Source organism: Panthera leo, chromosome C1 (assembly GCF_018350215.1).
Source record: "Panthera leo isolate Ple1 chromosome C1, P.leo_Ple1_pat1.1, whole genome shotgun sequence".
Classification (NCBI taxonomy): Eukaryota; Metazoa; Chordata; class Mammalia; order Carnivora; family Felidae; genus Panthera; species Panthera leo.
The window spans coordinates 77,265,576-77,293,028 of NC_056686.1; the positions used below are offsets into that span (position 1 = coordinate 77,265,576).

Below are 27,453 nucleotides of genomic sequence, written 5' to 3' on the forward strand. Positions count from 1 at the left end.
GTTCACAGTATCAGCCCCCTAAGGATATTCTGGTCTCATCCAGCCAGGTTATGATTTTAAGTGGAAATGTTTTTCAAGGAACTTTAGTTTCAACGTTACATGGTCTATCTTGAGAAAGAGAGAAATAACCCAGAAGCCAAAGTGGGGAGAACATATTATCATTATGTGTTTTGGGAGCATTTTTCCTGAAAACAACAACAACAACATTATTTTCTTTGATTGAATGTTCCACTATCTTTCAGAGGCATGGAATTTTAAATGCTTTTAATTCAGGCAATGAACTCTGCCAGAAAAGTCTAATTGACAATAGAACAAATTCAGTTTGCAGTATTTACATTAGAGTCCAGTACTTTTGCCTATTTTCCTCCACACAATCAATTTTCCTTGAGTCCTGCAGTTTCAGGGTAAGACCTGTGATCACAGAAGTAAACAGAAAGTTGCCAAAATATGCATACAGAATTTGGCATGTTATAGTTAAGTGTTTGAGATGGAATAATATCTTCTAAAGCCAGTATTGAAGACAGCATTAAAAGCAGTTCAATACACTTGTTCTAACTGGAAAGGGCTAAAGCTACAATAAAGATCAGGATACCTGGTAACAAATCTATTGAAGTTTCTCTCTATCTTCAAATACTGATTAATACCCTAAAGGAAAAAAGGGAAATAAAAACTAAAAGAAAAAAGGAAAAGACCTAAGTCATAGAAATAATATTCCTTAATTAGATCAAGAACGGTCCTGTCAAAGGGCGCCTGGGTGGCTCAGTCGGTTGAGCATCCGACTTCGGCTCAGGTCATGATATTACGGTTTGTGGGTTCGAGCCCTGCTTCAGGCTCTGTGCTGACAGCTTACTCACAGCCTGCAGCCTGCTTCAGATTCTGTCTCTCCTTCTCTCTCTCTCTGCCCCTCCCCCGCTCATGCTCTGTCTCTGTCTCTCAAAAATAAATAAATGTTAAAAAAAAAATTAAAAAGAAAAAGAATGGTCCTGTCAACATTTATTTACAGATAAATCAACACCGAGTGCCATGGCACCAACTAGCAATGGATTTTATGTCAGAATGAAACAAGTACAAATTCTAACCCAGCCATTTTCAAGTTATAGAGTTAATACTATCCAGCCATTCATTTCCCAGTAATAAAGATACTGTAATCCTGTCAAAACCATACACATAGTCAGCAAATTTAAGGCCTGATAAACCAATTTATATTATTGGGAATTAGTGAATGTGTAGAGAAACAGAAAGAAAAAGGGATGACAGCAATTCATTTTCAATACAATAACCAAAATTGTTCCCCCTTTTGACATCGAGAAATATGGAGTTCTGCCTTCACATATGAAAATACTAACAGTGTCTTAACTTTTTATATATAATCTCATTTCTTATGAGATTTATGGGAATGAGGGAAAAAAGGTTCTAATCTCTGAACTTTACTCAGCGTATTAAACATGTAAGCTTTACATGTTTATAAGTACAGCAACAGCGCCTGTATTTAAAGAGAATTTCAAAGTATTACAAAGGCTTAGTTTCTCATTTAAATGCAGAAGGTACAAGTTACTTTTTCTTAATACACCTCTGAAGAAATTTTCCAATTCTAACCAAAGTCTGGAAGGTCCTAAAAGATACCAAGATCAAACAACTTAAGCTCTGTTTCATAATTCAGTCAAGTCCCAAATGCCTATTAAGTCAACAGCTGCTAGCGTTCTAATTCTCATTTTCAGCAAAACTACCATAGTCTACCATTCTGTTTCTGACTCATTCTCTAATGAGCAGTAAGTAGAACCAAAACGGGAAAAGTAGAAGCATGGGGGTGGGGGGGGGGGGGGGTGCATTACAAAATACTCAGACCTGGATTATAAATTTAAGTATTACAAAACTACTAGGATTTTGTAAGAATAATTAAGACTCCTTGCCATTCATGATGCTTGGGCAGAAATAAGAAACTTGATCCATCATAATGACAAATCTCTCTATAAAAATGCGATTAAAAATTTTTAAATTATACCTGACACACAATGTTACATTACTGCACAACACAGTGACTTGACAACTCTATAGCTATGCTATGCTCATCCCAAGAGTACCTACCATCTGTCATCAGACAATGCTGTATCAATACCGTTGACTGTGTTCCCTATATTGTACATTTCGTCTCCATGACTTATTCATCCCATAACTGGAAGCCTGTATCTCCCACTCCTTTTCATCCATTTTGCCAAACCCCCACCTTCTCCCTGTTCTGCCAGCAACCTCCAGTTTGTTCTCTGTATTTACAGGTCTGATTGTGCTTTTTGTTTATTTATTCATCTATTTTGTTTTTTAGACTCCACATATGAGTGAAATCATATGGCATTTGTCTCCCTCAATGTGACTTATTTAACTTAGCATGATACCCTCTAGACCCATCCATGTAGTTGAAATGTCAAGATCACATCTTTTTTTATGGCTCAAGATGGTGTGATACACACACATACAACGGAATATTACCCAGCCATAAAAATGTGATTCAAAACAAGCAAATGTGACATATCCATACAATGGAATATTACTTAGCATAAAAAGAATAAAGCACTGATACATACTACAACACGGATGAACTTTGACAGCATATGTGAAGTGCAAACGCCAGACACAAAAGACCACATGTTGTATGATTATATTCGTATGAATATACGAATAGGTCCAGAGCAGGCAAATCCCGAGACAGAAAGCAGATTAGTCATCACTAGGACCTAGGGATAGGGGAGAATAAAAGTGACTGCTAATTGTTCTGGTATTTCTTTTTGGAGTGAAGAAAATGTTCTGGAATGAGACAGTGGTGATGGTTGCACTGCATTGTGAATGTACAAATGCCACTGAACTATACACTCCAAAAGGGCTAACATGGTAGCCCTTGGCTAACATTTTACTATGTTTTCACCACACACCAAAAAAATGTGGTTTGAACTTACACATGGGATGAACCAGACTAACTCTTCAGTTTCAAACCTCACCTGGAAAGACTGTCACGTGATACAAGGAACTCAGTTTATCTCAGAAGAGCTGAAAGGTCCCATCAATCCTCAGGATTTCCTTCATCTAAGACAGTCAAGGCTAAGTCACACACTAAGCTATCTTCAAATGGGAACGTGTTTCCTATGCATTTTTTTTTCATTTATTCAAACAGCATTAGTTAGGCACCCTATGATGTGCCAGGCACCATGACAATTATTTCTATTAATGTTGACAAAAGAAGATGAGTAGGACACAGCCTATCTTTCACCAATTTCCTCACAGTCCAGAGGAAAGCCAGACACACGAAAAGATGATTGTAACACAACACAAGACTGAGATATGTCCAGGCTGTGTGGGGGAGGGAAGAGGATGTCAAGGGTCAGGAGAGGCAACAAGCAGGCAGGACAAATCAAATCCAAACTTCTATGTAACAAACAGCCAAAATCTGTCAACATGATTGATCTTCTGGTTTCTCCCCTCTTCCCAATGTCCAGAACTACTTGGATGGGCTGTATGACCACTTGTCAGAGATATTTTAGAAACAAAATTCACAAGCTAAGTATAAGCCTGACTGGATGAGCACTAAGACCCCTTCCGACCCTAGAGTCTAGGAATTCTGTGATTAAATTATTGAATACTTTGCTTGAGACTTTCAGAATCGCTTTATCCACTCCCTATTTCATTTCTTCCCTAAAGAAGTTTGCTTAAGTTTGTTTTTAAAAATCCATATACACATAGGGGCACCAGCGTGGCTCAGTTGGTTGAGTGTCCCCGACTCTGGATTTCAGCTTAGGTTATGATCCCAGGGTCATAGGATCAAGACCCGTGTCCACACCCAGTCTGGAGCCTGCTTAAGATTCTCTCCAAAATAATTTTTAAAATTTAAATAAATAAATAAACAAACAAACAAACAAACAAATAAATAAATAAATAAAATCCATATATTTAATAAGCAATACTGTAAAGTCCTCAAGAGTATTTCTCAATAGTAATAATTTCAAAAGAAAATGATACTAGGATAGAGCAAATCTGTCAGGGAAGTGAGGAGAGTTATAAAGAGTTCAGAATCCTACTGTGGTAGGTTCTGACCACATCTGTCTTGGTGTATATATGTGAGTGTGTGGAAGCCTATTGTCTCCTGCTTAAGGGCCCAGACTCTAAAATTAGAAGTAGCTTTGAAAAAGCCATTATTCTTCAAAATTTATTAAATTAAATCCCCCTAACCTTAAAAAAGATCAGTGCAATCACACAAAACTGTTGAAGTTAGATAATTTATACTTATTACAAAGTTATGGTTAACTCAATGTGATAGAAAATTTTATTCTCTCAAAGAAAGATGATGAAACTCAAAATTTTCAGTCCATTACAGTTGGATAGTATTCTAAAATATCCTTGTTTTTAGAATAGAGAAATCTGGGGTGCCTGGGTGGCTCAGTCAGTTGAGTGTCTGACTTCGGCTCAGGTCATGATCTCATGGTTTGTGGGTTTGAGCCCCGCATTGGGCTCTGTACTGACAGCTCAGAGTCTGGAGCCTACTTTGCATTCTGTGTCTCCCTCTCTCTCTGCCCCTCCCCCACTCATGCTCTGTCTCTGTCTCTCTCGGTCAAAAATAAGTAACATTAAAAATTTTTTTTAAAAAAGAGAGAAACCTGATAAAGTCAAAGTCATCATCAGATACCACCTCCTTAAGCAAACAAACTTTTTAACCTGGGCTAACAAGTAGCAAAACTATACAATTTGTGTTTCTTCTCCTATTAATTTTCCACTCACCATGGGAGGTTCCCAATAAGCACTGAGAAAAAAAATGTGGGTGATGTGCCAAGTAGATGCTGTCCCTCTTAGGACAGTTAATGACCAGATATTTCATGGGGAAGGGGGAATCTTATATCAGCCTCAAGCTACTCTAAGAACATCTTAGTGTCTGAAAGACTGCCTTTTGATTACTTTATGGCTTACTATGGAACCCAAAAAGTGAAATCAGCACAGGATGGACACTTGCATCAAACTCCCTGTGTTGAACCCCAGCTCCATTCCTTACCTGTCTGACCTTGTTTATATAAAAACCAGGATAACAGTACCTGCCTTTTACAGTTATTATGAGAAAGAAATGAGTTAAAATTTAAATGAATTAAAGCACTAATATGCTTGCCCATAGTTAAGAATTTATGTACTACAGAAAGGCCTTCACCAGATTTTAGGAACGTTGCACAGTCATCACCCGAGGCATCACGGAAAGTTTCTCCTATAACAATGGATTACCTCAGCCTTCTCAAACCCTTTCCCTTGTGGAGTGCTCTCCATTCACTACTCTGGAACCCACTCCTACCAGAGCTCTTTATATAAAGTAGACGTACTGCTCTACTGTGGTTTGGAAATTCTCAAGGACAAGCTGTATGCAAACGCAGCAAATAAGACCTCTAAGTTCTGTTTAGAAAGAGGTAACGGTATGTATTAACATAATTTAATTATAGTTCTGGGCGCCAGGGTGGCTTAGTTGGTTAAGTATCTGACTCTTGATTTCAGCTCAGGTCATGATCTGAAGGTTCAGGAGTTCAAGCCCCCCATTGGGCTCTGCACTGACAGTGCAGAGCCTGCTTGAGATTCTCTGTCTTCCTCTCTCTGCCCCTCTCCTGTTCACAATCTCTCTCTCTCTCTCTTGCTCGCTCTTTTTCAAAAATAAAATAAATAAAAACATTTAAAAAATAAAATCTCCTTTCCATTTCCAATTAAAAAAAATTACAGTTTCATTTTCATACGGGATCAAGTTTATTTACCTCACAGAAAAAAATGGCATGTCCTTTAAGAAGTTTTCTAGTTATCAGTGCCCTCAGAAGAAGGAAGCTCTTCCCAGTGAATGCTCCTGACCTCCGTCCAAACGATCTTTCTCTTAGAGCACAGAGCACCTGCTGCCTTGTTTTACATCAACTTTGTATATATCAACCATCTAAGAGGAGGGTTTGGGACTTGTCTTTTTATTACCTCAGGGTCTAGTCTAATACCTGGCATTTAGTAGGTCCTACATAAGTATTTAATGATGAATGAATGAATGAATGAATGAATGAACAATCAATAAGCACACTTTAAGGCATTATTTAATCTCTTCCAAGATCTATGTTTTCTTCCAAGTTGGCCAGTGTCCCCTGGAACTCGATCCTTTGGGTCACTCTGCTTTCCTTTCTAAATTACAGGCAGTTTGACCTAGTGTTAACAGCAGTGACTCAGAGCCATTTGGAATCTCAGTTCTCCACTTACCAGCCTTGGGACCTTGAACATGTTAAGACTCCATGGGCATCAGTTTCATTGACTATAATGTGGGGATAATACCTGTGCCTATTCCATCAGATGTCAAAGGATTAAACATGCCATATGTGGAAAGCACTTAAAACAGTGACTGGCACACAGTAAGTGCTCTTCTAAATGTAGCTACTATTACTTCTACCCTCTAAAATCATGGCTATTTTTTTTCCATTCCCTTGGTTCCTATGGAAAGAAGGTCTTACTTTCTCACACCATTCACAAAAATAAACTCAAAATGGATAAAGGACCTGAATGTGAGACAGGAAACCATCAAAACCTTAGAGGAGAAAGCAGGAAAAGACCTCTCTGACCTCAGCCGTAGCAATCTCTTACTCGGCACATCCCCAAAGGCAAGGGAATTAAAAGCAAAAGTGAATTACTGGGACCTTATGAAGATAAAAAGCTTCTGCACAGCAAAGGAAACAACCAACAAAACTAAAAGGCAACCAACGGAATGGGAAAAGATATTTGCAAATGACACATCGGACAAAGGGCTAGTATCCAAAATCTATAAAGAGCTCATCAAACTCCACACCCGAAAAACAAATAACCCAGTGAAGAAATGGGCAGAAAACATGAATAGACACTTCTCTAAAGAAGACATCCGGATGGCCAACAGGCACATGAAAAGATGTTCAACGTCGCTCCTTATCAGGGAAATACAAATCAAAACCACACTCAGATACCACCTCACGCCAGTCAGAGTGGCCAAAATGAAGAAATCAGGAGACTATAGATGCTGGAGAGGATGTGGAGAAACAGGAACCCTCTTGCACTGTTGGTGGGAATGCAAATTGGTGCAGCCGCTCTGGAAAGCAGTGTGGAGGTTCCTCAGAAAATTAAAAATAGACCTACCCTATGACCCAGCAATAGCACTGCTAGGAATTTATCCAAGGGATACAGGAGTACTGATGCATAGGGGCACCTGTACCCCAATGTTTATAGCGGCACTCTCAACAATAGCCAAATTATGGAAAGAGCCTAAATGTCCATCAACTGATGAATGGATAAAGAAACTGTGGTTTATATACACAATGGAATACTACGTGGCAATGAGAAAAAATGAAATATGGCCTTTTGTAGCAACATGGATGGAACTGGAGAGTGTGATGCTAAGTGAAATAAGCCATACAGAGAAAGACAGATACCATATGGTTTCACTCTTATGTGGATCCTGAGAAACATAACAGAAACCCATGGGGGAGGGGAAGGAAAAAAAAAAAAAAAAGAGGTTAGAGTGGGAGAGAGCCAAAGCATAAGAGACTGTTAAAAACTGAGAACAAACTGAGGGTTGATGGGGGGTGGGAGGGAGGGCAGGGTGGGTGATGGGTATTGAGGAGGGCACCTTTTGGGATGAGCACTGGGTGTTGTATGGAAACCAATTTGGCAGTAAATTTCATATATTAAAAAATAAAAAAAAATAAAAAAAAAAAAAAAAGGAAAGAAGGTCTTGTCTATATTGTCCTCCACTGAGACGAAAGGTCAAAATAGCTTTCCTCACAGTCCTGCAAACACCAAACTGCTGGCATCCTTGGACTGAGCCCAGACCCTCTTCCTAAACCAACTTCTCCTCTCCAAGCACACACAAGCCCCATTAAGCTTTTCCTTTGCCACCACTCTTTCTTCCCCACCTGGCAACTCTATAATGTCATCAACCATCCTCCCTAAGTTCTTACTCATATCATTATCATGACCAACATCTCCACGGCTTACTAAACTCTGGCTTCAGCCAGCCTTGGAGATACTTCAAAGTTCCCTATGATTTGCAAGAAGGATAAGGGAGTTGCTTGTTTGGAAATAATACAACATGTCCTGAATGAGATGCCCTATTTCCACGTATTTGTTTATTGACCACTCTCCGGCCTGCAACAAGCTCAGTGAAGACCTCTACCAGATACGATACCAAAAGGTTGAGACAGCTGCAAAGGTTTCTGTTTCCCTGGAGATGGAGTTTCATGGAAGGCTAAGAATCACCACAGCAACCAGACTACAAAAACAGTCCGTGGGCTTCAGCCCCATAACTCTGGTAAAGCAATTTGTACTCCGTGAAAAGGCTGGGGCACAGAAGTTGAAAAATGATCAAAGTAAACACTGCTCTTCAAGCACCATTTTGTTGTGCTGATTTCAAGGCATCAAGTCACAGCATCAAAGTTCTGTTATGAAAGATGCACATCAAGTGCCAGGGATTTGCTGGGCTGAACTAACTGCTCTGGTGCGAAGGTCTAGAGATAAATTCATAGCACATTTTCCAAAACAACCATTTCAAATTTGCTCTGAGAGCAGACCAGGGTAAAAATGTATACCATTATATCAAGTTACCCTGCCCATGCTAGAACAGCTGTTGATCCCAACCCTGGATTTAAAAGACAGAGAAAGAGGGAGCGGGGGGAGAAGGAGGGCGAGAGGTTTTTCTGATAAAAACCTTAGACTTCATGCCATATTGACCTTACATGGACTAATTCCTTTCTATAAATTTAAGAAAAAAATAATCTAAACCTCATTTAACACTAAATAAGAAAACAACCTGTTCTAGGGTCTCTAATTTAATAATCTATGCTACAGTTTGGTGTTTGTTTGTTTGTTTTTAATGTTTGGGGTACCTTGATGGCTCAGTTGTTTAAGTGTCTGACTCTTGATTTCAGCTAGGGTCATGATCTCAGTTTGTGGGTTCAAGCCCCACATTGGGCTCTGTGCTGATAGTTGGGAGCCTGCTTGGGATTCTCTCTTTCTCTCTCTGCCCCTCCTCTGCTTGCACTTTCTCTATCACATGTACACGTGGGAAAGGGGCACAGAGAGGGAAAGAGACAATCCCAAGCAGGCTCCCCACTGTCAGCATAGAGCCCAACACGGGGCTCGATATCACAGTTCTGTGAGATCATGACCTGAGCTGAAAAAGCAAGAGTTGGATGCTCAACTGACTGAGCCACCTAGGCACCCCTATGCTATAGTTTAAAAAGCAAATAAGGAACTATAATTTATTACTTCTTTACTATATACAAGCAGCAACTATAAAGTATAGCAACTCAGAAACAAATTTCTTCAGGGATTTACAAAAGCCTTTAAGTTTTATTAACATTATTGCAGTTAATTATTAACTATGTTACTATAGCTTGAATACACAGAACATTTTATTGTATTGTATTGTAATGTAATGTATTATTTTGAGGAGCTCAAAGTGGTACACCTGAGTAGCCTGACAACATCCTCAAAAGGTAAGAAAATATATAATTTCCGTTAGCCAGAATTTATAGAAAATATCTTCAGAACTCAATTATACTGGCAGTACACAATGCATTCATAAACAAAAATTGGTAGGGAGAGATCTGTAACTCAAATTACCTTGAACAGAACATTAAGAAATTTGATTAGAACAATGTGATATGTGCACACACTTATCACGTTCCTCTCCTCTAGATGCATTCCATGTATAGTGCTACTTCCTGAACCTATTGTGGAGAGGGGGTCCCCTTGCACAGTTTCTGGGGTTTCAAACAAGATGCTCACTCAATCAGCAGGGAGTCAGCTATCCACAGGCCCCACTGGCCCAGCAGTTTGGATTACATAAGGAAGTAATTAGTAATATCTAACACAAATTGCTTCACAGGTAGGAATGAATGGCTCCACTTAAAGGCTTGCTGTGTCTTTTCTGGCTTCTCCTTGTTTCATCTCCAGGTTAATAGCTGTGAAGTTACTAAGCTAACAGGGAGAAAAGGTTCTTATTTCATATGTTTTGTGCAGCCATTTTTTCATTTGGCAGATACTAAATGGCTAGCTAGTATGTGTAAGGCACTTGGCAAATCAATCTTTCCCAAAGCATGGCGACAACTAAGAAACGTTAAGAAATAAGAAATTTTGGGGGGTGCCTGGGTGGCTCAGTTAGTTGGGCGTCCGGCTTTGGCTCAGGACATGATCTCACATTCCGTGGGTTTGAGCCCCACATCAGGATCTGTGCTTAGAGCTCAGAGCCTGGAGCCTGCTTCGGATTCTGTCTCCCTCTCTCTGCCCCTCCCCTGCTTGCACTCTGTCTCTCTCTGTCTCTCAAAGATAAATAAACATTAAAACAAATTTTTTTAAAAAAGAAAGAATAAATTTTTATATATAGTTTATGTCTTCATTTTCATGGGTATTAAAAACATAATTTCACGTTGAGGATGTTAGGGTAAAGCCAGTTTTTTTTGTTTTTTTTTAATTTAAAGAGAAATACTGGTAATAATACAGGTAGTATATGAACTCAGCAAAAACTGTGAAGACAGAACACATAAATGTATTTTTGGGAAATGCCACTCTGTAACGACTTCAAATGCAAAGTAGGTACAAAATTTGTTCTCAAGAAATTCACAGTTTAAAGGATGCAAAAAGATAATATACAGATGTAAATATGGGAGGAGAAAGGGGGTCACTTCACTGGGCCCTGAGGGTAAACAGGGCAGAACAGGAAGAATTAAGGGGACAAGGGCAGGGAGAGCCTCAAGAGAAATATCAAAGCAGGGGAGGGAACATGGAGAGGTGTGGGGAACATTTAATTCACATGAAGCTGAAGAAATGTAGAAAAGAATATAGAGAAATAAAATTGGAAAGGTAGACTGCAGCCAGATATCAATGGGCCATGAAAGCCAAGCTTAACTAATCAGTGAAGGCAAAGAAAGAATAGCATGTAATATAATTCACTGACCTGTGACCATGGCTTGCCTTCTGAAAAATAAAGGGTACATCTATTTCTGGCATATCAGGTATCACTTAATCACATTAATGCATTAATTTATTAAATCCACTTCAATTACTTCACTTATTTGCCCAAAAGAATATATATTGGTAATTGAGTTAAAAAAAAAATCCCATTTTGGATCCTGTTCCAAATTTTGTATGGTGTCATTACTGAATTACCAAGGAGTATCTCACAAGGTAAGGAAATTAAACTTTACTCCTCAAATCCAAGTCTCTCGGACCTAAGGAATTCATTCCCTGGGTTTGTTCCCAGCTCACAAGCCTTCAAGAAACACTTGATGAGTCTGGGGTATATTTTAACCGAAAAACAATCAAAGAATCAGAAACTACTCTGAGTTACTTGCCTTCAACACTTTTTTTTTTTCTGTTTTTACTTTTATTTGCATGTATTTTATGCAGAATTTACTCCCGGGCCATAAGTTTTTGTTTCTTCAGTTTCTTCTGGGATATCTTTTTCTTCTGTGCAACCTCCTCTTCTGGTTTAGGAACAATCTGCTCTTTTTCAGTAAGGATCATCTCAATGTGGCAGGGAGAGCTCACGTATGGGTTAATCTGACCTTGAGCCCTGTAGGTTCTACGCCACATTTTGGGGACTTTGTTCACCTGGATGTGCTCAATGACCAGAGAATCTACATCTAAACCCTTCAGTTCAGCATTACTCTCTCCATTTTTAAGCATGTGCAGTAAAAATTCAGCACTTCTTTTTGGGCCACGGACCCTGTGTCCTGCCCCACTGTTTGGCCTGGGCACACCTACCAACTCCACCATTGTAGCATCAGAATGGCACACATTGCTTCTGCAAAGTGACATCTTTCAGATACTTGGTGGCTTTTTGGATATGCATACCCTTGATGGCCTGGGCAGTTTCCCATGTGTTCTTAAAGTGAACACAAAGATTTGAACCTCTTGATTTGCATGATTTTGTCGGGTTTTCCGGGTCAAGTGAATAGCAAACCAGTTTCAGAGATCACCTCAGGCCGCTTATTGGAAGAGGAAGAGCAGTGGCTACTGGGAGAATTCACGCGCACTCCGCCTTCAACACTTTTTACAAGGAACAACTCACAGGGCCTGGTAACTCTGGCTCAGTTATATGCAAAAATCTTTATCTCCGATCCTTTGTTCTCTCCTGTAGAAGAAGTACGTCCAACAGTCCTTTATCTCTGCCTCTACTTTACCTTCCCTAAAGGAAAACAGCTCTGACATTCTTCATCCTAGGAATGTCTTCTTGAGACGCCCTCCTAAGTCTTCACAAGACCTAACAAGTTTCTAGTACAAACCTGAAACAGTTTGGGGTCATAATCTCTCCCACTTTTTGAAAAATCAAGTAAACTGTTGGTAAGCAATTCTGGAACGAAAACAGGATTGTCTGATTTACAGAAAATGATTTGTCTGCCGTCAGGGAGAGGCAGTTAATATTCCTTGGCTGAGAAATGGAGAAAAGGAACTTTCACTACTACACGACCACTAACAGTGATGGTTCCCAATCTTGTATTCCTTCCAGTGTGAGACTCTGGACATAGCATTCACTTGGGGGTAAAGAAAAGTTCTGCCGAAGAATCTTACTTCGGGATTCAGTTTCCCCATAAATGAAGAGGCTAGAACAAAGCCTAGTTATGTGAGCAACTGACAGTAACAGTCTTTATGTCAGATCCCTAGGAAGAGATGTAGCTGACAAGAAAAAATGGCCTGATGTGACTGAACCATCCGTTCAGAAATGTCAGGTCACACTAAATGGCTTGTGTACTCAATGAAAAGACTGACAGAAGTTTAGGTTAATCTGCCAAAGTAAATACAAAAGAACAAAACAGAAGATTTTTCCTCTTTCAAAAACTGAAAATATTCCAAAATGAATTTATTGAACTTTTCAGACCAGTGTGAACATGTCTTAGAGAATTTCTTTCCTACCCCACACCACATTTTTTTTTTTTTTTTAATTTTTACTTTAACTTCGGGTCAGTGTATGCCCTGTAGTCCTTTATGCTTGGCAGAAAGAAAACAAATCATGAAATACTCAAAGTTAATCCTAAGGGCAAATCAAGATTTATAGTGGTCTTTCAAAATAGGTAGTGTTGACAAGATAATGAGACAAGTTAATTTATTTGATTTTGTTAATTTCTTCTAGACATACTTTTCAATGAGAGAGCTTCATGATTTAGACCAAATTGCAGGAAGACTGGCAGATTTTTCTAGTTACTATTGAAATACAGAACTTCCGATAAATAAAAAAAATATATGAGTTTAGAAGAGTCAATGCAAACAACATGATTACACCGTCAGGTTCTAAAAACATAATTTTGTTGGGATAATCCTCCTTAATAAAGACAATGGCTGCTCTTAGTTAACCATAAATCCTTAGGCTGGGAACAAGTCTCAGTCATTACAACTGACTCATTTGGTGACTGGGAATTCTTTTAGGTCAATGGGCAATGTGCTAAATGGTCACTGTTAGGCACACTGGCCAGCTCTGGATCCAAGGTGCAAAGTTATGAAGTTCTCTCATTTTTATTCCACTTGTTTTACTTCTTCCTGCCATTTTTCCCCCAAATACTTTACTGTCTGTTCCAGAAGCAAAAGAATAGGGAAAAGGGTGAAATTACAACCACTGGACTTGGTTACTGCAAACAGAGCTGATAAAATTCTGAAAGAAGCCAGAGGAAAAAACACAAAATCAAATTTGTGTATAATAAAGCCACTGATTTTTAGTGATAGAAGAGACGTTAGAGATATTCTACTTCAAATATTTGTTGTAGATAAGGAAACTGAAACCTGAAGAGGTAATGGTAAGCCCAAGTTCCACGCTGGTTATGGCATCATGGAGACTAGAACTCAAATAACCATTCCAGTAATCTAGCTTCTACTTATCTTACTAACTACTATCTTACTATCTACGTCTTTCTTTATAGAACCAACTCTCTACTATTGGAAAAGAAGGGCTCCCCAAGTCTTCCGAATTTAGAGCCAGCCTTTAACTAGTGGATAAGAACACAGAAACATAAGAAACACAAAGAAACAACTTTGCCCCCTGCAAAGCACCACATGATCTGTCCCTTAACTAACTCATCCCATCTCCTATTGCTTTCCTCCTTGCTCACTCTACTCCAGCCACCCCAGCCTTCTTACTTACCTCCAACAAGCTGCTTCCAAGCTTAGGGCTTTGACATCAGCAGGTCCTTCATCTGGCCTATTCTTCCCTTGGACCTGTGCATGACTCCTTTTCATCATTCAAGTCTCTGTTCAAGTGCACCTCCTCAAAGAAGCCTTTCCTAACCACCCTAACAACCACCCCTTCCTGTCTCCTAAATGGGTACCCTATGTTCAAAACAACATAAGCACTATGAAGGCTGAAATTCTGCCTTACTTACCACTGTATCTCTAGTCCCAGAACAATGCCTGCACCTGGTAAACACTCATACATTTTTAGAATGAATAAATGAATCAATGTATGAAAGACAAAGGAAAAATGAACCAACATATGGGGTAGATTCCAAAACATGATGTTGAGAAATCTCTCCATTTATGTTTGTATATAAAATTGAAAGGGAAAGAAGGCAGTTGTATATATAGAAAATTACCAGAAAGCCCACTGGCTTCTATCTAAAGCATATCTGCTAGGTATTTCTGATAAAAGGTCATTGCCAATAAAACAAAAATAACTTTCAGCCTACTTGAGATATGCAAGAATCCAAGATCAAGTCATAATATATTTCAAAGTTCACCTGATTCTGCCAGCAGGAGCCCTGGAGTGCTGAATTTTTGGGCATGTGAATGATATATTTTTATTGAAACATTTTCCAAGATTCCTTTCCAAATTCAACTCCATGGTCTTTTTATCCCTAAAGGGCAAAACACTAACCTGTTTCCAAGCTATTTGGTAATATTTTGGCACAGATAATCCAGTAGAGAGAGTTGTTTGTATAGAAAAGAACTATCGTTAGTAACAGGACGTCCCAACCTGCCCCTCTTTCTAAGCTCTTAACCTATAGATGACAACCCAGCTATTTACATGTAATACTTACCAGATGGCTATTTCATTGTAGTTCAAAGACCCACCTTTCCAATATGACTGAGTCAACAAACAACACCAGGAGCACTATTTAAGCTCATAGTTAAGGAGAGCAAAATGACTGAGATCATCTCAATGGGAGCAAGATCAGGGGAAGAATTCACTATCTGCTATATCTTTGCTACCTTTGGCAAATTCTCAAGATTAGGAGTGTCAGGGCCACCAATGCCTGGTACTGTGCCTGACAATAACAGGCGCTTAATAAATACTGATTCAATGATTGAATAAATGTCTAAACCTTGGGAAAACCCACCTTGCCCAAAGATACTCACTGCACATTGACCCCATCTATAGGAATTATGTGCTGCAGATACAAGCTTGGGCTCTGCCAACTACTTCCAAACTCCGGACCTAGAGTAGAGTATTTAGCCTCTCAGCCTCAATTTCCATGCCTGTAAACTAGAGCTAACAACAAGTCCTTTGCAAGGGTGTTGAGAAGATGGACCAAAATGCCAGTTTTCATAATCCTCTGAAGAAGCAGCTTACCAGTGTTTGATTTTGGCCCTGATCAGTGTGCTACTATTACCTCCTGCCTGTAGGTACTTGGATTTTGAAGTAGGATGAGAAACCAATGACATCTGCATACTTGATCCTAAGCCACCTGGCTTCCAAATAAAGAACATTTCTTTTGCCATTTCCCAGCCTTCCCCTCAACCTTTGGGATTTGGGTCTCCTTAAAGACCAGGCCCAAGAGACAGAGCTTGGACAGCACAAATTCACAGGTTTCTTCACCATCTTCCTGTTCAGGCAAGGCTAACTTGGGCAGACCCAACTCTTACTCTCCAAATTTCACTGCAATTCTGGGGACTTCAGAATCCAACAAAGAATGCATGGTCCTGAGAATACCACATTCATTCCACACCTAACCCCAACACCTCATCTACTCCAAATCAACCTCAAATGTATGAACAGAAACTCAGTCACCTGCCTTTCCATCTGGAATATGACTCTAGAGAAATAGGCACACATGGGAAGTGCTAAAACCATGAACTCCTTCCAAGGCAGCTGAAGTCACCAGGTTATGAGGGAGAGCTAGAGATTTTCCCCAATCTGTGGCTGGGAGGTTTGGGGACAAACATTTGTCTTTAGAGGTCTATCTAAATTGCCCCTCCCAGTGTTAAAGATTATACCAATTCATCCAACTTTGAAGACCTGAGTACATGGTTGAAGCCCATTCTCCACCATAAACACCAACGGGCAAGGCTATCAAGCACAAGCTTTCACAGATGCCAAGGTACTTGCTTTCTTCAACGTATTTCATACTCCTCAACTGGCTCCATTTTATTTACCAGCCTCCTCCCCTAGTCATGGAAAATTCTCCCTCTAGCTCTCAGCCAAACCACATCCCTATTTCAAACCTCTCCAAATTCTCACCTCCAAAAACCATTGCCAGGCTAACACACCTGGCTCCAATTACTCCAGCAACAAGCCTCCTCCAGCCCCAGCCCCACATCCTTCCAACATGCCTGATTCCTTAGCACTTCTGTGTTTATCTCAGCCCAGCTGTCCTTGATTAAGCCTGTTTGGCTAAGTTTTTATCATATGTGTTTAGAGCAATAATATGTTTCAATGTCTCTGTCCTTTCTGTTTACAGGTGTTGTTCTCTGTCCTGGTGTATACATCCAAGCACAAGCTCCACGAGCTCCTGCTCTCCTCACTCCCACAATGCTTTGCACTGGTGCACAGTCTACGAAGGCTGCTGCTGATGACTGTCCAGCTGCCTGGGTCTAATTACATGAGGAAGGGACTTTGCTCGGGCAAACTGAAATGATTATTTCTTCTAATCTTCGGTATTTCAAATAAATAAAAGAGAGTGGGAAATTCTTTGTGTGTACCCTGTCCTGATAAAACAGCAAAACTGTTTGGAAAATCATGAAATTTCTATTGTACAAGGCAGTAAGATCTAAGCAGTCAAACTCAAAAGCATTTCCCAAGTATTTGGAGGCTAGATTTGTCCCAGATCTGTAAACCCTACTTAATCCAGGTTTTCTTAAAACACACATACACATGAAGATATGAGATACACATAGTTTACATTTCAGCTATTAAGTGGCTCCCACTGGATGCTAAGGGTTTCCTTAAAAACATTTTCTAGTTTAACAATCCAAGAAACTCTTTTATCTACATTTCAATTGATGTTTTGTATTAAATGCAAGTTTTGCTGTTTTTCAATTTGGAGACCTGAATTAACTAACTATATTTAAAAATATGACCATAACTCTTAATGTAGACTAAAAAAAAAAAGAAGAAGAAAGAAAAGAAACTCAAAAGATTGCACTGAAAGAAATACTGAATCTCAATCTTCCCAGTCTCTTTTTATTGACAAATAAAGAAACTGAGACTCACATGGTTCTATAGATTTGCTCAAGTTTAAACAAAAAATATCTTGATAAATGGAGGGCCAAGTTCTCTATTAGCACTCACAATTCACTACACCTTGAAACCTGAATTAGGAAACACTACTTGGGGCACCTGGGTGGCTCAGTAGTTAAGGCTCAGGGTGACTTTGGCTCAGGTCATGACCTCACGATTTGTGGGTTTGAGCCCTGCATTGGGCTCTGTGCTGACAGCTCAGAGACTGGAGCTTACTTCAGATTCTGTGTCTCCCTCTCTCTCTGCCCTTCCCCTGATCACGTTCCATCTCTCTCTCAAAAATAAACATTAAAAAAAAATTTTTTTTAAAGGAAACACTACTTCATGACTAAACCAAACATACTAATATCAATAATCAGATTGCTCAGAAAACATAATTATTTCCAAAATAAAATTTTGGAAATAAAAATTTCTAACAGTCTATTTAATAAAACTCGACGTTACAATCAACTTCTGCACATTCACTCAAGCATTTATTTCACATATCTTTATTGAGTGTTCACTATATGCTGGGTATGTTCTAATTACTGGTGATCTCAGTGCGCAAAATAAAACATCTCATGGATATTCTTGTAGAAGGGACAGACAACAAACACATTTAAATATAAATATCAGGTCATATTTTATCAGATGATAGGAATTTTTTTGTTTTTGTTTTTTTTTTAAGTTTATTTATTTTAAAAAAATGAGAGAGAGCACAGGTGGGGGAGGTCAGAAAGAGAGGGAGACACAGAATCTGAAGCAGGCTCCAGGCTCCAGGCTCCAGGCTCCAAGCTGTCAGCACAGAGCCTGATACAAGGTTTGAACTCACGGACTGTGAGATCATGACCCTGACCAAAGTCGAACACTCAACTGACTGAGCCACCCAGACGCCCCAGATGATAGGAGTTATTTTTAAAAAGTAAAACACGGTTTGGAGACAGTAGGGGTGAGTATGGGTATTTTAAAGGAGGAGGTCCATTGGGCTCTCTGCTGTCAGCACAGAGCCCACTTTGGATCCTCTGTCTCCCTCCTTTGCTCCTCCTCAGCTTGCTCTCTCAAATATAAATAAACATTGGGGTGCCTGGGTGGCTCAGTCAGCTGAGTGTCTGATTTCAGCTGAGGTCATGATCTCATGGTTCCTGAGTTCCAGCCCTACGTCAGGCTCTGTGCTGACAGCTCGGAGCCTGGAGCCTGCTTCGGATTCTGTGTCTCCCTCTTTGCCCCTCCCCCACTCACACTGTCTGTCTGTCTGTCTCTCTCTCTCAAAAATAAATAAACGTTAAAAAAAATTTTTTAATAAACGTTTTAAAAATTATAAATGAATGAATGAATGAATGGGATGGTCAATGAAGGCCTCTCTGCAGAGCTACCAGCAGGGCAGGGACTGGATGAAAGGAAGGAGAAGCGCTCCAGGCAGAGGACTGGAGGCAGGAGTGTGCTCTGTGCCTCTGGAGGACATCAGGCCCAACAACTGCAGTGCCATAAGATTGGTGAGAAGCTGGGCGAGGGGTGACCACTGCGCCAGGGATTTTATCCTAAATGTAATGAGAAGTCACTGCAGGAAGCTCAGCTGGTGAGTTTTGTGACTTGGACTTGAAAGGATGACTGAGGTTGCTGCGTGGAGAATAGATCTTATTAGTTAATAACGATAGCAGCTAACACTCATTGTGAGATTACAGCCCAAGCACTGTTCAAAGCACCTGTCACATTTTAACTGTTTTATTGGCATAGCATCTATGAAGTAGATACTATTATTTAAAAACCTGCACAGAGTCACACAGCTCATAAACAGTGGAGCCAAGTTTGCAAGGCAAGAACCCTAGCTCCGGGTTGTGCTCTCTGAAGGGATCTGGGCTAGTGGTTCACTGTGTCTCAAATAAAGATGTGATGGTGGCTCCACTGAAGAGGGGAGGGTTGGTGTGTGTGTTGGGGGGTGTCAAGCAGACGCTGATTCAGAGTATATTTTTATGGTCGAATAAACAAGATTGGACATGACATGTGAGAAAACACAGGAGATCGTGGATAATGCCAAGGTTCTTGGGCTTGGCAACTGGGTGGTAGTGTCTTTTATAGAGATGAAGAACATGTGCAGTGAACAAAATGGGGGCAGGAGAACTACATGGAAGGAACTCAAGATAATCTCCCAAGCTAATGTGAAATCGGGAGTGTATTAGTTTCCTATGGCTGCTGTAACAAATTACTAAAGATTCAGTGGCTTAAAACAATAGAAATTTATTCTCTCATAGTTCTGGAGGCCAGACGTCCAAAATCAGTCTGTGCCAAATCAGGTTAATGAGCCCAAATCAAGGTGTCGGCAGGGCCATTGTTCCTCCAGAGCTCTAGGAGAGAATCCACTCCTTGCTTCTTCCGGCCTCCCACAGCTGTTGTTATTTCTTGGCTTGTGGCCCTGTCACTCCTATCTCTGCCTCCACAGTCAGATGGCCTTATCCCCTTTTGTCTATAATAAACCTCTGTCTTACAAGGAAACGTGTGATTGCATTTAGACACTGCTCCGATAATCCAGGAAAATCTTCTCACCTCAAAATCCTTCAATTAATCACATTTGCCAAGACTTGTTCTATAAAGCATTCATATAGTAGCATTTTCTATAAAACATTCATGTAGTAACATCTTGGGGAAGAGGATGTAGGCATATCTTTGGGAGCCATTTTTTAGCCTACCACAGGTGTGGACAAAGAGTTGGCAAAATGTATTCCTCCTTTACATGAGAATTTGATCTTCTGTTAACTCTCTTAACTCTGTAACCCTGGTAATCTACAACAACATGCCAACTATAATAAAAGGCAAGTTGCTCATGATAGAATTCTATCCCTAACTGGAAAACTGTATTAGCACTGGAAAGATTAAAAATACCTGATAGGAAGAGAGATTTGGGGGCTTCCCTGAGAGCAGTGACTCTCATAAATCAGGCATTTCCTTCATGGCCACCATGGACACTATTCCTATAGAGCATAGTCGCATATTAGCTCCCAGGAGGTATAAAGTTTCTTTCTTTTTTTTTTTTTTTAATGTTTATTTGAGAGAGAGAGAGAGAGAGAGAGAGAGAGACAGAGACAGAGACAGAGCATGAGCAGGGGAGGGGCAGAGAGAGAGGGAGACACAGAATCCAAAGCAGGCTCCAGGCTTTGAGCTGTCAGCACAGAGCCCGGCCAGCGCAGGGCTTGAACTCACAAACCATGAGGTCATGACCTGAGCTGAAGTGGGATGCTTAACCGACTGAGCCACCCAGGTGCCCCAGAAGTATAAAGTTTCTAAACCAGGACAAGACACACAAACTCATACCATGTAGATCTCCTGGCATTTGAGCCATCTACTGGACAGCTCTGGATGGTGATATGAACTGGTGTGCAGACAGCCACAAGGCATCCGAAAAAGACAGATGTCAGGCTGCCCAGCTGTAAGCTGTGGTCCCCACCCTAGATCTCTTTAAGTAGACTAAAGCCACCTGCGGCCTGTGACGGGCTCTTGGGTCTGAATGTGTATTTGAACCCAAGAAGACCCCCTGGGTGTTTGCTGCCACATGTAATACAGATATCATTTCAGCTTAACTATTTCAGTTTCTTCCTCCACCAAGCCCTTTAACAAAGTGACCAGCAGGGAAAAGGAGCAGAGCATTTGTTCCATCTAGTTGCCTCATGGTGGTCTCGCAATAAGCAGCAGAATGGCTAAAAGGGGCAAAGGGAAAGGAAAACTTGGAAAATACAAATTAATAAATTCACAAAAACTGAGCTGACTGTTCCCTTGGGGAGGAGAAGTGAGTAGTGCCTTCAGATGAATATGTCATGTTTCCTGCACTGTGCCTTGAAGAGGCCTACCCTGCAAGATTAAATACAAAAGTCCCAACCCACATCTCTGCTGGAAACGTGCAAGTGGACTCATTACTCAGAGCCAAGATAAAGGATAAATCTTTATGAGTACCGTAAGTATGAGTCATAAAAAATAGGAAACACATGTAGGACGTATACACAGTAATAGTACCGAGCCAGGGAAAGTGTTTAGGAAATGTATATAAAAACACATGGCAAAAACAGGACTAAATAGGACTCTTGTACACAGCTCCAAAACACATCAAAAAAGCTCACAGCAAGTTAGGGGTCCATGCCACTGTGGTCTCTAATAAACAGAGGTCATTTCCCCATTTGGAAATAGGCTGGGTTTCTTTCTTTCTTTCTTTCTTTCTTTCTTTCTTTCTTTCTTTCTTTTAATGCAAAAAAGGAGGAGAATGGAATCAAGAAAAAGTAACTTGGAGAAGGCTTTGAAAGATTTTATGATTTGGGAAATTTGAACAGCTTCCAACTAAAACACTGGGAATTAGATATTTACAGCATTAAAAATGAAAAAAAAAATCTGTTCAGAGAAAGACTTGTTCACAATGGTAATATTACCATTTCATTTACATTCTCACTATCTTAACAACCAGCAACGATAAGGGGGAGAAAAAGTGGAATCTTCAGCCCATACGAAAGCAGGAAACAAAACAGCAACACACGCACTAATAACTTACAGAGTCATAAAGGGCCAGTATTAAAACCTCTAAATGGTGCTAGGCAGAAAGAACTAACGGTGGGGAACAGGTAGAGCCTTTTGGCCAATTGCACCAGATAAAATCGGTGAGGATGGGGGGGATGTTCAGAATACAAGAGAGAACAATTGGCCCCCCTAAGTCCTCTGGGGCCAGATGACAAAGGCAAAATGCCCAAGTGTGACTCATCATTGGAAATTAAACTCTTCAATCACCTTTGACTTTGGAAGGTCCCCAAATCTACAACTCAAAGTGGCAAGCAAAGGGGACACCCTAAGTACCCAGAAATACCACACCAAAGTGTGCATGTCCATGTCCAGATGGACCTTCAGCTCCCTCAGACTTCAGACTTGTCCTTGATCTTCAGAAACTACTGATTCCCAAGGAAAGCACTAGTGCATGTCTATCGACCTGAGGTTGAGAGGAGTAGCAGCGGGATGTGTAAAATATTGTTCTTAACTTAACTGTTAAATTTACTGCCGACTTCGAGCAAGTCAAAGCTCTTTTGTACCTATTTGGAAGTAGAAATCTCAATACAACTTCCACCTCACAAAAAGATCCAACTGTAGACCATTAAAAAACCACCCCCCACCTGCAGCATGGTTACAGCTAAGTGACATCCTATCTTCTCTCCACCCTCCATTTCTTAGTCCTCTCAGCTGCGAGGTCTCTTTTTCCCTCTCTCCCAAGGAACCTGCACATGTGTGCACATCACTAGGAGGCCACACCTGCCAAGGGCTCACCTCTAAGATAATGCTCTTTCCATCTAAATCAGTGTACAGGTACTGAGTACCTACCCTGTGGCAAGCCCAGTGCTAGGCACATACAAACTACATCCACATCACCAATTTGCCGTAGCAAGCTCAGAAAGAATCAGATTAAGTGTACACATGTTACCAACAAAGAGAATTTAAACTTTAATGGGTGCAATGTGGTATTTGGGCTCCAGGCAAGAATTAGGCTACTGCAGTGATCCTGGATCCTGTGGGTGACTCTCCTTGGCTCATAGTTAAACCCAGCTAGTCTTTCTATCTTCAATAGAAGCCAAATCATATCTGCCATTTGCCTGTCTTCTCCCAAAGGGTATAAAAATTCTAGTTTCAGCCAAGCGACTCTGTGGAGTTTGGGTAAAAAATGCCATTAATATAAAGCACTATTGCAGGAGAGTCTTGGACTAGAACCCAGACAATACCAGATGACTGTGGGCAAGGAACCATACCCAGGAGTCAAAGTATAGCCATTTCAACTTAGTTTTAGCATTCTAAATCAAGAGGGCATGCAGAGCAAAACCCTATCAGAATATTTTTAAATGGTAGGGCACCTGGGTGGCTCAGTTGGTTAGGCATCTAATTCGGCTCAGGCCATGATCTCACAGCTCATGGGTTGGAGCCCCACACTGGGCTTTGTGCTGACAGCTCAGAGTCTGGAGCCTGCTTCAGATTCTGTGTCTCCCTCTCTCTGCCCCTCCCCCACTCACACTGTCTCTCTCTCTCTCTCTCTCTCTCTCTCTCTGTCTCAAAAATAAACATTAAACAAATAGTGACCAATAAACTTATAAAAGGTAATTCATAAAAAAATATCTTTTTCAACCCTATTCTTAAGAGATTAAAAGAGCTATCTAGTATCTGGACATTGATACTTTAGCATTTCAGACAAGGACAAGAAGCTCAGAAAGGACTATTTCAATTAACCACCAGTCTAGCTGAGGTGCCCTGGCAGTCTGGAAAGGAAAAGACAGAGCACACATTTGCAATAGAAGTCAAAGCAACAGGTCTTCCAAACACAGATTCAGATTCCTGCATCTTTAAGAACAGACCCTCATAAATGGATTGCTTCTGCTGGACACCATGCTTTAAATAAACAGACTCTTCTGGCCGACACACCACTTCCTGTAGGGTTCTGGTGGGTAAAGCTTGAAAACGCTGCCAAATCCAATGACCAGCAACTTTTGAGCTGACTTAGAAAACAAGCTACAAAGACTTGAGTCCAGAGTAAACAAAGGAAAAAGCCACATTAAGCAGGGAACAAATTACTATACAGGCAGGGATATTTTAAGTGCTCACTGAGCAAAAAAACAAAATAAAAAAAAATCAAGTTATTAGATATTTAACAATACAGGGTAGAGTAAAATGCCCTCTCTCAATTGGCGGAATCAAGGCTAATTAATTCCAGCCATATTAAGAATTGGCTGGGAATCATCCCCTACATCATGAGGACAGATCATTCTTTCCTTTTTTTTTTTTTTTAATTTTGTTTATTTTTGAGAGAGAGAGAGAGACAGAGCATTAGTAGGGTAGGGGCCGAGAGAGAGGCTTGGGGCTCAAACCCACAAGCAGTGAGATCATGACCTGAGCTGAAGTCAGTCGCTTAACCAACTGAGCCACCCAGGTGGCCCCAGGACAGATCATTGTTAATGGCCTTACTTCAAATCTGGCTCAGGTCATATGAGTTACCCAAGGGAGCTGCATGGAGTTGAAAACCACGTACAGCTTTTTACCCAGCTGAGGGAAAGGACTAACTAGTTTACTAGCAGATGACTACAATCTGTAAGAGTAGAGAAAAAATGTAACAAAATTCAGAAATGGACTGGGGAAAGACTGACCCAGGGCTCTGGATACTTTAAACTGCAATAGCATGAGATTTAATTAGGGAAAATAAATCAAAGCCATAATACAAAATGGAGGATACCTGCTTAGCTAGAGTGGTTAAGAGAGGCCTGAGAACAAAAACACCAAGTCCACAAATACAATGCAAATCAAATAAAAGTACACTGTGGAAAAGGGGAGTAGTTTCAGAAGACTTACAGTGATACTTTTAAATAACACCTTGGCATCATTCAAGAACCTAATATGCACAAAGCAAAAGAGGTCCAAGATTTGGTTCCTGCCCCTAAGTACTCCACTCACCAGCTGGGTGTGCAAGATTAACACATGATTCAGCAGCAAATACTACAAGAAAATACACAATCCCATACTCTGAGGAGGTACAGACTGTGCTGGGGTTGGGAATGAGCAATTTTAAAACAGAGGGAGAGGGAGAGGGATAAAGGACCAAGGAAGAGTTGCTATAGAGTTAAGACTTAGAAATGGGCTTCTAACATGGCACAGATTGAGTGAGTTAAGAGGGAAGTTCAGGTGGAATTAGGAAGAAGGTGTGGGGCAATGGATTCACCTGGAAGGTCAGGGATGAGGCTCAGGAATCTGCACTGAAGCATCTCTAAGGGATTTGGAAGAAAAGGGTTCACATACCACACACACGTGGAGAAACACGGATCCACAGGGTTAGTCCAAACCCTCACTCATGCAGCCTTTCCACTCTCATCTTCCACTTTCGAGCCCCAGCCCACCCTACCCACCCCGTCCCCATCCTCTATTCCAGTGGTTGGCAAGCTTTCTCTGCAAATGGCCAGATCATCAATCTTTCAGGCTTTGTCACACTACTCAACTCTGCCATTGTAGTAAGAAAGCAGCCACAGATGATAGATAAATGAATGGGCACAGCTATATTCCAATACACTTTATTTTATTTACAAAAAAACCCACCAAAACCCCAAAAACAAAAAAAACTTTATTTACAAAAATAGGTATCACACTGGTGAATGGATAAGCAAAACGGTACAGCCATACAATGGAGTACTGTTCGGAAATAAAAAGGAATTAAAATAACTAATACATGCTACAACATGGATGAATCTCAAATGCATTATGTTAAGTGAAAGAAGCCAGTCATAAAAATCACATGCACTATACCATTCCACCTATATAAAATACCCAAAATAAAGAAATAAAGTAGACTTTATTTCTACTTCAAGGTGGTTGTCTAGGGCAGGGGGTAGGACCACAGGCAATGGAGAGTGATTGCTAATGGGTACAACGTTTTTTTTTGGAGAGCTGAAAAATAAACTTTATGGTATGTAAATTATGTACATATAAAATAGGCAGCAGGCAGAATTTGGCCCAAAGGCCAGTTTTGCACTCCTTGAACTGTACCCCAGCCACACACATGTACATGGAGGAATTTTTCCTCTACATGTGGTTTCTGCTTTCTCCTCTGTGTATACTGAGGCCTCTCTTCCCTTCTGCCCAGAAACTTCTACTTGACTTTCAAACCCTTTATTAAATGCTCTCTTCTGGGAATCGTTCCCACACCTGCAGATAGAATTACCACTGCCTCTGTTGGGCTCCTGAAAAATTTTGTTAATTTTAGAACAAATAATGGTCATATTATTTGTCACATTGCATTAAAATTTATTTGCTCTCAGTCCTCAGTAAATTCTGAAGACATAAACATGAGTAAGAATGTAACAGAATTGGGGCCCCTGGGTGGCTCAGTCAGTTGAGTGTCTGACTTCAGGTCATGGTCTCATGGTTTGTAAGTTCGAGCCCCACATAGGCTTGCTGCTGTCAGCATAAAGCCCACCTCAGATCCTCTGTCTCCCTCTCTCTCAAAAATAAATGAAACATTTTTAAAAAAGGATGTAGCAGAATGTCTACCGAGCAGGCAGTAGGTTCTCACTGAATGCGTCTGTAAACGAATGAATTATGAGATGTTATGTAGAGAAAACTGGTTTTAAGAAATGGTTCACAAGCTAGACTGAAACAATCAGTCCCAGGAAACTGGTTTAAAAAGCTGCAGGGTAAGGGGTGCCTGGGTGGGCTCAGTGAGTTGAGCTTCCGACTCTTGATTTCAGCCCAGGTCATGATCCCAAGGTCCTGGAATCAAGCCCTGAACTGGGTTCCATGCCGAGCATGGAGCCTGCTTAAGATTTTCTTTCTCTCTCTGTCTCTCTCAAATTAAAAAAAAAAAAAAAAAAGCTGCAGGGTAAGTGGAGAAGAACACAGAAATTCAAGAGATACTTCAGAGAAAATGTCAATAAAACCTGGTGGCTGACCGATACAGGGTCTGAAAGGAATGGGTAAATCCAAGATGGTTCAAAGGACCTATGGCCAGATGGCAGCAGTGACACTGATGGGACAGGGAAGTCGGACTGATAAACCGCACTGGGGGAAGAAGTCCGGCTCACATTCCATTTCAGAGATGATAAAAAGAGCTAGCATTTGATTGTTGACTGTATGCCAGGCACACACGGCAGCCCTAAGTGCCATACAGCCATCTCTAAGCCTCAGTAAACTCTCTAAGGAATTGCTACTATCATCTGCATTTTACAGATGAGCAAATGGGGCTTAGAGAATGAAGTAACTCACCAAGAGGCACACGCCTGGGAAGTGACTGGGAGCTTGAGGTAAGACCAGGGAGGCAGGGTTCTTTAGAGACCTGACTGGAGCTCCACTGGAGAAGCCTGGAGGGAGTGTTGGGAGTCTTTCGCATGGAGGTGTGAATCCAGAGAATCCAGAGAATAGATGAGTGACCCAGGGACAACAGACAGGGTGTAAAAAAAAAAAAAAAAGGCCAAAGACCATACTCCAGTCAAGAACCCCTGAGAAGGAACAAAGAGTTGGGAAAGAAACAGAAAAACAGA

At 40.6% G+C, this 27,453-nt stretch overlaps 1 protein-coding gene and 1 pseudogene across 2 annotated transcripts in view; both read right to left on the minus strand.

The window, feature by feature from the left end:
* The window catches only part of TGFBR3 (transforming growth factor beta receptor 3), a 208,929-nt gene that overhangs the window by 85,732 nt on the left and 95,744 nt on the right, over positions 1–27,453 (minus strand). The window lies entirely within an intron of this gene.
* On the minus strand, positions 11,388–11,872 carry LOC122227992 (annotated as a pseudogene).